The 9,749-nt window shown below is 39.3% G+C and overlaps 1 protein-coding gene across 1 annotated transcript in view; it reads left to right on the top strand.

Moving 5' to 3' along the window:
- The first annotated feature begins 1,219 nt into the window (after positions 1–1,219).
- The window catches only part of kcng2 (potassium voltage-gated channel, subfamily G, member 2), a 30,344-nt gene continuing 21,814 nt past the window's right edge, over positions 1,220–9,749 (top strand). Inside the window, exon 1 of the mRNA XM_069176634.1 lies at positions 1,220–1,682. The gene's annotated coding sequence lies outside the window, so the exon portion shown is untranslated. The remainder of the gene's footprint in view (positions 1,683–9,749) is intronic.

Raw genomic sequence — 9,749 nt, 5'->3', positions numbered from 1 at the left:
GCACTATTGTTTAGTTAGTTTAATTTAATTATTCTATTTTATTTTATTCCATTTTATTGTATATACTGTGCATTTTTATATTTAATATTTTTTAGTGTTGTTTTATTTCTTTCCTGTATCGATAAATGCTGCTGCAGCGAAAGAATTTCCCCTTTGGGATTAATAAAGTATCTATCTATCTATCTATCTATCTATCTATCTATCTATCTATCTATCTATCTATCTATCTATCTATCTATCTATCTATCTATCTATCCAAAAATTTTCTCCACGGGGGAAATCTAATTTGTTTTCGCTTTCTCACAGAGAGGTCAAAGGCCAAACTCACAGCCATGAAGCAAAGTTTTCCTCGAGGATACTTGAGGAATGAGAAACATTAATCTGACTTAATGTCATGTGTTTGAGGGGCAGTTTCTGCAACCAAACACCGTCTCTAAAAACAATCAGCTGTCCTTGATTTTTTTTTTTTCGTCTGTGAAAATTGCTTCTATTTAAAATCTGGCTGAGAGTCATTTTTTATGTTAGCACACTGGCAGCTTTAACCCTGAGCTGTTAGCAGCCATTTAGCAGAGCAGATCTGCTGCAAATGGATGCTTCTACTGCCATCACAGCCGTTTACTTTTGCATCAATCAGAATCCAGCAATTATTGTCTCTCTGCTGTCTCCCGAGTTCAGCTGACGTGGTGTTGACAGACCAGGCTGAAATGAAAAACAAAAGCCACACCTACTGGATCAGATGGGTGTGCTTGGAAGGTTTACTCAGATAGCGCAAAAAAACCTGCATTTCTCACTTCATTAGCCGCTTCTGTCGGTTTCAGAAGCTAAATTTCTCTTAAATTCATTTTACACAGGAAAAATGACCAGCAAAGATTCCCAGGAAATATTCTGCGGTCTATATCAAAATAAAATGACATTAAATGAGCAGTCAGCTGAAAAATATGATGTTTAATCGAACTACAAAAGCACATTTTATTGATGATCACTTTAAGATCAAAGTTTGGTGTCAGATTGATGACAAAAAAATTAAGCCAAATTACTCACGAGATAAGTAAAAATAAAGTTGCATCGTGTCAGTGAGAAGAAAACAAACACTCGTCCTGACGCTGTGAATCTGTCCTGAAGCTGTCGTGTTGTTTTTGTGTTTTTTTTTTTTTCCCAGAGACGCGTGTTTTTCAGAGCGCAGCGCAGCGCGAGGCGCGCAGCTCAGTGCGCACCTGAACCAGTCAGAGCGAAGCGGTGTGACCACGAGCGAGCTCGAAACAGCCTTTCACCTGCTCACACACACACACGCACACACACACACACACACACTCTCAAATTCACGCGGTCCTCTGCAACATCTGCCACGTCGCTTCAGATGGAGAGACGGACAGTGTGACGGAGTCTTCGCTGATGTGGAATAACATGTCTTCCTCTTTGGCGTCTCCCGCGGACCAAATGATTTATTATTTTTTATTTTAGTTTTATTTTTTTAGGGAGATTCGCCGGACGTTTGATCTGAACGTTTATTAAACAGCGACTTTTTTGTTTGTTTGTTTTAAACCCTTAAAAACTCCGTGCGGAGCGTTAATCCTTACCACGATGTCCCAGACCGTCTGCGTGGAAAACTTGAAGGCATGCTGCGCGTCGAGGGGCGCGAGCGTGCGAGCAAGCTGAAACAGATGGACACAACATCTCACTGGGTGAGTGTGGCAACTCCAACACATCACATTTACAGGTTGTTTTTGGCTTTAACACAGCCACAACTGTCAAATTCTTCCAGAGCCACAAACATCAGAGGAATAAAATACTTAAGACACAAAGGAGGACTGCCGTTTTCCTCCCTTTAATATCATAAACATGACATCCTCAATCCCTGACATCCCATTGTTTTTCCTATAGGGAGCAGCAAAGTCGCTAAAAGGGATTACGGTTTCAATTAATGCTTTGTTTTTATTCGCTATTACAAAATCCCTAATCTTCCTAAAGGGACTTCTAGAAGTGGTATCTCCTGTAACGGTACTACATTATTCCTATGGGGAGTATTATAGGACTACTTCTTTCATATAGGGATGTTTTAGTGCATATTAAACCATCACCTCTGCTGTTTATAGGCTGTTTCCCATCCACCCCTCCTCTTCCCTTTCCAAACCTTCACCATTCAGAAGGATTGTCCAGAGGGGGGGAAAATAGATTTTCCTGCCAATATTTGAGTAAAGCAGTTAGACGAGAGGCTTTTAAAACAGCTGTCATGCTTTTTCAGTGGTGTCCCACTCATGCTTTCTTGTATGGAGCTTCCATATACATGTCAGTGGTTCCCCCCCCCCCTCCCTGCGCTGAGGATCGTTAACCTGTTGAAGTGTGGAGAGGGATGCTCGTGTTTCTTTCTGCATCCCAAACCAGAATGAAAGGGAAAAAAACACCTACAGCAACTTATTTCCCTTGTTAGTCCTCCTCCTCTGGAGCTGAAGGTGAGCTGAGAACCGGCAGACTTCTTTTAAAAAGAAGTCTAATGAGAATATGTTTCATGTGTTCGTAAGTAGGCGGCTGTTGTTCTTTCTTTTTTGTGTGTGATCTCTAAACTTCATTTCTGCCCTAATAGCTGTGCTTTCACGCAAACATCATTTTCTTCGGTCTCCTGTTCACGCTCAAATAGATTCTTTCCCTCGCAGCAATTTATTCAGCCCATTATCTCTCCCTCCCTCTGTCAGGCTTTGGGAAATCCAACCCTTTGAATCAGCTGATTGACACTGAGTGTCAGGCTCCGAGCATAGGTTTAATTTTTTTAGTTAGAGACTTTCATGGTACTTAAGAAACTTCTGAAGAGCAGTAATGATGTGAATTGAGGCTCCAGCGGAGACCGAATTGTATTTTTTTATGTGGTCCTGCACCAAAGTGAAAGGGCAAATGTTTCTAAAAAGAAAATGAGTCCAAAATGCACCAAAGTGGTGCATTTATTATAAGAATTAAATTAAAGAAAAAGAAACAGCACAACAGTGCCTGAATCACGGCATCCCCCCAAAACTCAATGAGGAACAAAAAACCTGCCTTTTGAAGCCCATCCAGAATTATTCTTACATATAAATCTTTTGTATTATTTGTTTACAACAACAGCAGGACAGTTTTATTTTTCTTGTGTTGCTCTAAATCTTTTGTATTATTTGTTTACAACAACAGCAGGACAGTTTTATTTTTCTTGTGTTGCTCTAACATGCTGTCTGAGAAACACCTTGTTAGAAGATGCACCGTTTTTGACTGTTTTATTACCGTTTAAAGTTCCAAAGGAATATTTTGTCAAATTGCCAATTGCATTTTAGATTGAGACACATATAAAACCATTTCATAAGTCACAATATTTTTTTTTCCCCTTCACATGAAGACTAATATAAAACATCTCAAATGTCATCATATTAAATGATGGAAGACCTGGATAGCCTAGACTGTTCTGGAAAAAACAAACAAGATACAGCATGAATGAGTATCCTTTATACTGACTAAGATAAGAGCTTAAAAGTGAAGGTCGTAAAATGTCCCTAAAATTGCCTAAAATTTAATGTTACATCGCCTTAAAACTACCGAGATAATTGGCAGCGCAGTTGTTCCACAAACTTCCCAAAACCTGTTTCCTCCTTTTATTCAGAAGACAAAACACAACATGAAATACTTACAATTACTTACAATACCCAAAGTTTTTTTCTTCTTTCCTTATGTATTTTTAAAAGCTGCAACAATTTGTATTGTCACAGTCGATAGTTGAAAGAAACATTGAACAAGTTGAAAGAAACATTGAACAATTTTAATCATCGTTTTATCGTCGTGGTTGTTTTCTTTAGTTAAACTTCTTCAAGCAAAAGGGCCAAAACTTTAATAGTTCCATGTTATCAGATGTGCGAATATATAATCTGCTTTTGGTCATCTGACATTGCAGTAAAGCAAATAATTGTAAAAGTAAAAAGTAAAACATTTAATGAATGAATTCACTTCGTATGATGTAAACTGTGTTGGGCATTTTTCAATGTTCTGAAGTTTTGTAGACCAAATAATGATGTACTTTGATCTAAAATGTCCATCACAGTTTCCTCTGAGCAGTGTGGGAGGGTCTGTGCTGCTCAGGCCTGTTGCTGGATTTGTTCCTGGTCGCAGTCTGAAGTCACAAGTGCAAATCTTTTTTTTTTTTTAAGCTTTTAAAAAAAGTAAATACTGTAATGGATTATAAAAAAAATCAAAAAAAAAAATCAACCCATCTAGCCCATTTATAATTCATACTAAAGCAGGCCGTGCTGTTTTGCCGTTTTCAATTCTGAACATTTGGTATTGAATCGATAATAAAGCCTCTCCATAGAGAGACCCAGCTGGATGAAACCATCCGTCTCTGTGGCTCATAATGTAGGAGGTCCTTGCCCTCTCTAACCATCACTATATCACATATGTGATTATGTCGTGAGAAGTACTCTTTCCATGATTATTCCAGCTCAAGAGTCATTTTGCGTCACTCTCAATTATGAAATGGTTTTTTTTGCTTTGCTGATTGCTGCGCTGATTCTGCAGGAAAGAAACTTAATTGTCTTCATATTTCTGAGTAGTGGCTGTCAGTGGCAAAAAAAAAAAAAGTCTCTCTTAAGTAGCCCAATCAGTGAGATTTAGTAGCCGGTCCAGTTCAGGTTCAGTGTCACTCAAAATCTCCACATCCTGAAATAGACGTCTGCTTCAGCCGTTTTACCAAGATGAAGATTGAGTGGATGTGGGAAGGCGGATGTATCAGTGATGCATGGGTTGCAGATTTATGCAAAGTGACATGTAAATTATATTTGCATGAGCAACTAGAGGTAAAAGAACAATGCAGAGTTTAAAACTGCTCCATCTTCTGGAGCTGTTTCTAAAGAAGAAAAAAGGAGAAGGCGACTGCAGACTGTTTTCAGTTAACTTTTTTCCTTACAGATCCATGTCCAGCATTTCGAGTCAAATCACAGAGGCGTCGAGGGTCACTGAACTATGGCAAAATCCGTTTGTATTTGAAGTGAAAGGAAAGACCTTTATGACCTCGGCTCTACTAACCTCAAATAAGGAGGATGAGATGGATGCAAAGTACTTGTGCTTAAAACGAAAGCAAAAATGAATCTACATGAAATAGACAAACTGTTACGTTAATATGGCCTGGTTTATTGAATTTCAAAAGCCTTGCTTGTTTTTTTTTTTACTATAGACTGTATATAAAAATGGATGTATTGGTCTGACAAGTGAGGCCAGAGGGGAGTTGCCTTAAAGTGTTATACCACTGACGGCCACTAGGGGTTGGCTCCTAAAAGGCTCTGGCTCCATAGAGTCCCATTCAACTTGTCATGAAATCCACAGTCAATACATTTTTTCTAAAAGTCATTTTGGTGTCAATCACGAGAATCACTTTTACTCATAAGTTTTCTCACGGTCCGTCTGAAAACAATTCCATCATTAATGAGATATTAGGCCTCAAAAGTCCTCAGGTTCCCAATCAGATCGAGTCAGATCCAGCGCTCGCTCCTCCACAGCTTGTCCAAATGTGGTCACTTATGGCTCCAAAAAACAGCGAGATGGTGACGGCCAAAATGAGGAACTCAAGGCACGGTTGGTTGCCACTTGGTTTTTACTAGTTTAGCAGCAAAGTACAGAGACAACATAAACACGTGCTGCGTTCGGATTGTCCACTTGTTCACTATATAGCACGCTACCTAATGAACAAGTGGCCAATCTGAGTGGATTTTGTTCACTATATAGTACGCTATGTAGTGGACAAGTGGACAATTCGAACGCAGCAACACTCTAATTAAACAATACTGGAGTCCCTCACTTTCAAAATTTGGTGAAAAAACAAGACCATGATTCCTCAACCATGTTCGCAACTCCATCAGGCTGTTGATGCGAACATGCCTGCCGTCGTAATGTTTGCATGTCGATGTTCAGCAGGTACAATGTTTAGCATCATCAGTGTGTTAGTTTGGTACTATAGCATGCTAACATGTATTAATTAGCACTAAACAGACTTAATGTTACAGTTGAGGCTGATAGGAATGTAATTAGATTTGTAGATACTATATTTGGTTATAAACCAAAGTAAGTGGCCAAAAGGAAATTTTGACCTGTTGAAGCCACAAAAAGAAAGTGCTGGGGATCAAAGTTATAACAATTCTATTATGTGTTGGAGGTCATGGATACGTGCAACAAATTTCTCTGCAATTTGTTCAATAGTTGTCGAGATATACAAATAAAAAACGCAAATGTCAACCTCATGGTGGCGCTGTAGTAAAAGTTCAGATGTCACCAACTGTGGACATCTGTACCAAGTCGTGTGCCAATCCATCCAGAAGTTGAGTAACTTGACTGAAAATGAAAACTTTAAATGGTGTTGCTCGAGGAAAAGTCAGAGGATCTGTCACCTCCAAGTTGTCAAGATATTTCACTGTGAACCAGAAATGTGAATTTTGTGGTAGTGTTTAAGGAAAGGTCGGGTGTCACTAAAGTCATCGTCTGGGGAACGTGAATAACCTTTCAAGAAGCTATTCCAGTCTGGACCAAAGACATGGACCAACCAAAGCCATGAGCACTCAGCTTTTTGATTGAACTTCTCACAACTCGTGTCCGCAGTAGTACGACTTCCTTTTGTGGAGCCACAAGCTAAAAAGGGTCAGGAACCACAGCACTGGATAAACTCACTAATTTATTTCTGATCTACTTTTACATTCACAGGACAAACATGTTTGATGTCGAAAGCTTGTTTTTATAAAATGGAATAAACTGACCCCATTTAAACGTTCTACATCAAATGTTAGAAAGATGGTCCTAAATTTCAGCTAAAACTTGGTTTTGCATTTGTACTTTTTCAGGTTTTTATTCCTTCAGAAACAGTCTATGAATAAATATGGGCCCACAGGGTTTCAGGAAGAATTGTTTCCGACAGTACATTCAGTGCATGTTTGTATTTATTCTCCACTCGTGCAAAATTCTAAAAGACTTAAAACAGTCGAGAGATTTAAAGACCTTCACAACCCTGCTCCACCCACCAAACAGATGTTTTTACTTCTTGTTCCTGCTGCTTAGGACTAAACTGGCTGGGCGTAACTGACATCTTTCTCATTCTTTATTGCATTTGTTAAGGCAGGACCGCTTACACCTTATTCATCTTTAGGTAGGTTGAGTTTGTCGACTTTCGTCTAACCTCCTCGAGCTTCACACTGAGTGGACATCATATTAACCAAAATAGTATAAGATACCTGTGAGACTGTGCGGGAAATTAAAAGCTGAAGTGCATTCCAAATTGTCAGACTTACAATGGTCAGCTAAAAAGTATCAAAATCAAAGCAGCACATCCAGATTTATTCTTTAATCCACACATTTTCCCAATCAGAAATCTGGTGGCTGCATTACACGCAACTCAACCACCGACAGTTTGGTTTGAATTTTGGTTGTATTATTTTTCAGATGAACCGCCAGAAAACCAATAAGAAGGAGCAACGTCATTGAATGAGACCTTAATAACTTGTGGAAAAAAATGATTGAGATGCATTACATGAGAGACGTTGAATAAAAGTCTATAGAGCGAGAGCCTGTTTGGAGCCAACCTCTAGTGGTCCTCGGTGGTATTGCAGCTTACTTCTGCATTGGCTTCATTTTCCAGACCAGTGAACTATGTCCACTTTTAAATGCAGTCTATGGGAGCATTCTGACTAATGCTAACTCAAGTGACATCACATGAGGCAATTTATCAGACTTTGCAGCTGTCTGGAAAAACAAACTTAGCGCTGATTCTAATGGTTTTATTTTCATTTCATATTTGTGACAAACTCTGTGGTGCAGCTACAGCCAAGGAGGAGTTAGCTTCATTTAGCTTAAAATGTGGAGCCAGGGGAAACTTTCCACTTCATGATTAATAGACAGCCACGAGAATGGTGTTAATGTTTTTATCCATCACTCAGAAAGAACATGAATTCACTTTTTTCCCAAAAATGGCAAACTGCTCCTTGAATGAGGACTAAAAATACTAAACCAAAGATACTTTTTGGCCTTGTATTTCCAGGATTATTTGACATGTTATTCCTTCATGGTTTGAACTCTCTCGCTCTCTCTCTATATATATAGCTTGAATGTATTCCCTTTGTGCTTCTGACCTACCCCTGGGTGCAGTGTCATGGTCAATAAACTGCTCCTGTCAGAAGCACTTTGCTGAGTTGCTGCAGAGGTCCCGCTCTCTGAACCCCTCCCCGGCAGAAAACGACCTCTTTCTAAATGAGTGGCCTCACAGTGGAAGAGCAAACTCAGAGGGTAGCTGGAGGGGTCCCAATTTGTTGTGATGATGCACCCAGCCTCCCTCCATCAGCTCCCCTGCCTCAGGTCCAGTACAGTCATCCTTAGCCAGTAAAGGATCACAGGTTTGTTGCTATATTTATATAGACTGTGTATCCAGATGTCCATTTTAAATAAAACAACAAATGTCTCAGCTTGTAAAGAAAACACGGCTTCTGAAATGTGTAATTGGATCTTAAGAGCTTTTCTCAGAAGATGTGCACACATTGACAGATTTGACTGTGTGATCAGGCGGTGATGACCCTGGTCGGGTTCAGCAGCAACAGCAAGAAGTCAGACATCAGTGTCGGGAACGAGTCAAAAACTCCAAAACCCGTAAAAGCTGACGTTTTTTTTGCTTGATCATCATTGATTCTTGGGTAAATCGGACGTAAAAAACATTTTATTTACAAGTACAAACATGATGTTGCCCCTACAGAGGCACATCTGAAAATCCTGTTGTTATCCATGACTAAAATGGCTCTGACACTACCACTAAATGGATTTGTTTGAAATGATGCTTCTCCCCCTTTTGTTGTGTTGCCTGTAATTTTGTGCCATTAGTTCTTTTATTTCCTGCATTTTCTTTTGTTGCTGTTGTGAATTAAATATTTTCGCAACTAACAACAAAAGAACAGAGAAAACCTCAAACTCCTTTTTCTTTATTCCACAAACACTAAGAGCAGCTTTAGCATGGGAAGCTTCTGGATTAGGTTACTAGCTGTAAATGTGCATCAAATATTTTCTTAAATATCTGTTTATCTAGAATCGGGTCATTGAGGCAGCAAGCTATACTGGATTACTATCCCAAAAACAGCTGAACAAAGTCTGGACTTCAACGTTTCCCCGTCAATCATTGGATTTCTTTGGTAGCGCCGTGTTCTGTTGAAGCACAATGAACAAAAATGAAATAAACCTGTTTGCACTTGCAGGCTTTCAAACATACTTGCGTACTTGGCCGACGAGCAATGTTTAGCACTGCAAACCCTAAACTGAAAGATCCTAAACTGTCAGAACATCCAACTATTTTTCTTCTTTAAATTCTCTTTTTTGCCAGTTACTCCCCTCTTGCATGTTCTCAGTATTGTTCATCATACATTAATACAAAGTACTCTCCGAGCTAACTGAGTTGCTGTCAGTTTGTAACCAGGTCTATTACTAAGTGACTACTAAGTGGACTCCACAGCTCTCTATTCCCTCAAAGGTCAACACTGTTTCAGGCAGTTTGCTACAGGCCAACAGCACACGCTCTTGTTTTAAATCTCACTGAAGTTGAATTTGACAAAAAGATGAATGTGGACTTGCTACCTTTGTCAGTAAGTCTACGAATCTCTGCTGTTCCTTTGGAATGAATGGATTGATTTTGTTGGGAAACTTCAGCACTATACATAAAAAAAAGTGAGAGAAGTGTGAAGAATGGAAAATAAAGTTTGAGAGAGAAGTCTAAACTCTCTGTC

This window comes from Embiotoca jacksoni, unplaced genomic scaffold (genome assembly GCF_022577435.1).
Source record: "Embiotoca jacksoni isolate LCO1_2020_lvr unplaced genomic scaffold, fEmbJac1.0.p SCAF_7, whole genome shotgun sequence".
In the NCBI taxonomy this organism is placed as follows: Eukaryota; Metazoa; Chordata; class Actinopteri; family Embiotocidae; genus Embiotoca; species Embiotoca jacksoni.
Note: the sequence above shows the minus strand (reverse complement) of the source record. Positions and strands in the feature narration are given on the sequence as shown.